General features: G+C 39.8%; 1 long non-coding RNA gene across 1 annotated transcript; it reads right to left on the bottom strand.

The window, feature by feature from the left end:
- Positions 1-2,598: 2,598 nt before the first annotated feature.
- On the bottom strand, positions 2,599-3,040 carry LOC111368419. The gene is made up of 2 exons (XR_002697981.1): positions 2,998-3,040; positions 2,599-2,915 (listed from the first exon to the last, which is right to left on the bottom strand). It is a non-coding gene; the product is annotated as an uncharacterized LOC111368419 (long non-coding RNA).

The following is a 3,040-nucleotide window of genomic DNA, read 5'->3' as shown; positions in this document are numbered from 1 at the left end:
ATTCTGCTAAACCACACTTCAGCAGCTCCGGTGAGGGTTAGATGGAAGGCTCTAAATTTCAGTGCCGGCGAGGCTCTTCTGAGGCTCATCTGCGTTATGTATTTAGTTAGGTGTTTCTGTGGGTCCCCCTTTCCTTCATACTTTGGGATTTTAGGAAGCATGAAGTTTGTAAGCATTGGGAAGCTTCGAATTTCTCTAGAGAATGGGAGGTTGTCATCATCGTCATCAATTTCGTAGGAGCGGCATGGCCCTTCAAAGCCTTCCCCTTCTGATGCGTTTTGGGGAGGTGTGTGTGCCTCTTCCTGACTACTCCAATCCACTAGGTTTCTCCTCTCGTGCCTATTTCTAGGCGAAGGAGGTACTTGTCGTTCCTACTCTTGTTGAACTGATCTTTGCACGGGGCAGACCCTATTGCTAGGGTTCTGCCCTATTCTATCGAAGACACTAATAGATCTTTGGGGTTCGTATTCTGGTGGGAAATTATCTCCTAGCGGTGGTTCTGCCGGTTGGCTCCCCCGTGCGTAGGATGTGACGTCAACACCCACTTCTCTTTCAAGGGGGTGTTCCCGGCGCTGGCTCGAATGACCTCGGCCATGAGGTGTAGGGATTTCTTGGGCTGGATATGGTTCTTGTTGCATCTGGAAGCCCTGATAACCTCAGGCCTGCATGAAGAATTCACGCATCGCTACGTTTTGAGCAGCAATGTCCCCCATTCCAACAACTATTTGGGTCATTCCTTCAGTGAGGGCTGCTGTCCTGTTGCCTCGGTAACGCCGGTGATGGGGTCTCTGATGCGTGACATTGGCTCTGATTACCTCTTCTTTAAAGGCATCCCTGTGCCCTTCAAAATTTGCATCTTCATTACTATAACTCATCTTGTCCACTCCTTTTTCGAGGGTGTTTAGGGAATGGATCGTAGATTGACTGTTCTTTTCTCAAGAACGTGCCCTTTTCAGGGTAAGTCAATGATTTGCCGATGGCTTTTTCCGGTGGAAAATGTAGTACTTATGGACCGGAAGTTTTCCACAGATGGTGCCAATCGGTTGACCTCAATATTTGGACCCTCCACGTTGCCAACAGGTAGCTACTCCAAGTAATCCTTCCTGCGCACAACAACATACGGTCAAAAGCACACGGCTAGGACCAGTGGTGGTGGTGGCGGCGGCCACACACACTCCGACAGTCAAGTCAGCGTTGGGTGATCGGAACAGTGCTCTAGTGGTGCAAGAGAGTGGGGAAGAGAATATATGTTTCTTAGTATGAATAGCTAAGTTATAAGAACTGTCATTACCTTTGTTTCTTGCCAAACCTTGGATATTTATAGGTGTAGAGCACCGTTGAATGTGAGACACGTGTATGCATCTAACGATGTAAGGCATATGCTCATAGACATCACTCGACCGCATCTAGTGTGGACGGGCAATTAGTTCTTCTGAGTTGAGTTGACATAAAGTTGATTTGTCATGTCAACTAGATCTATGCAGACGTCACGTCAAAATCCTGACAGATATCTTTCTGACAGTGGCAGCGGAGGGATCTATTAAGGGAGTGCCTCAAGCCCTTCAACGCTTCGGAGTTGAGGGACACTTCGATTGCCTCATTAGATCTATTCACCTTGCAGCGCGTCATGTCGAGATCGTTAGAATTGGCATCGCTCCGGAACCACTTCGAGTGGACGCGTGGCGCTTCGGATAGTGATATGACCTTGTGTCGAAGTGGTTTCATTAGAGGCATAACATAAACCAATTCATAAGAATTTTTGGTTAGGAGCATAATATAAACCAATTTATAAGAATTTGATATACTCATTTTAATAAGGTTAATCTTTTAAAATGTAACTCCAAATCTTAATAACATTTGTCAAATTTATGACATGAGCCTACATTCGTCAATTTAATATTAATAATCTAATTATTTATTGGTAAAAATTAATCCAAATCTTAAATCTCCACTATAACTAATATATTAAATTGACAATCTTGCTAAATTCATAAGATAATTTAAAATATATTAGATCCAATTAAATCATATGGCTCATAAAACATAATAAGGAACTTCTCACTAAACCTTTGTTTGACAACATTCTTTCAAAATTCTTTTTTTCTAATAATTATTTTCTTCTCACAATAACATGATATTCACGTAAACCCAAATTTTTTTTCATACCTTCAAACCATATATTTTCCAAAAATTTACTATACAAAAATTCATTCTACACAAATTGCAATCAAACGGGAGCTAAATAACTTATTTTTTCTCAACTAAACTCTTTTCCAAAATATCGTCAGAAGTCGTTCACATTTTCATTTTTATTTTTACTCAAACCCACCTCAACCTCCGCTCTATTATTTTGTAATTCATGCATACACCACATTTAGCATATCCTTTTCATTTTATAGAAAATCATTACTTAAATCACAATTGATAAAACATAATTATCATCTAGATCATGATCTTCATCAATACTTATATATAGTATCCCTTAAATAATTTCTTCATTCACATGCTATTCTATATGAACAAAAATTTACATGATATTAAATGCACTACATATAATGTCCGTCCATTTCCAAAAGCATGCAATGCAAATCCCCGAGAGTCCAGAAAGAAAAGTCACTTTTTGATAAATTCCGATACCCAAAAACGAAAATATCCACACCCGTAAGCAGGTGTAACAAACAGTGCAACATTTAAAAAGAATCCAAAGTAAAAATATACCAAGGAAATCTGCAAAAAGAAATAAAAAGCACTGGCGATTTATATTCCAATCTATTGTTTCTGATGTGGGGGGGGAAAAGGCTCCTACTCCGTATCTCAATGGACCAGAATACTATTATATTCAGAAAGGTCTACACGAGGTAGGTAATTGAAGATTGCATAAACATCCATATTTATGAACACTTGGACCTCTTTATCTGCAACGCACCAAACAAAATTATTTGTTAGAAATAAAAGATTTATCTCCTTCGAAACAATTAGAAAGATCAACCAATTAACCTGGTAGTAGAGGTCCCAAGAGTAAGCTCAAGATCATCGGGAA

Source organism: Olea europaea, chromosome 19, assembly GCF_002742605.1.
Source record: "Olea europaea var. sylvestris chromosome 19, O_europaea_v1, whole genome shotgun sequence".
Lineage (NCBI taxonomy): Eukaryota > Viridiplantae > Streptophyta > Magnoliopsida > Lamiales > Oleaceae > Olea > Olea europaea.
The sequence above is the reverse complement of the archived record's forward strand: the minus strand, read 5'-3'. Positions and strand labels throughout refer to the sequence as shown.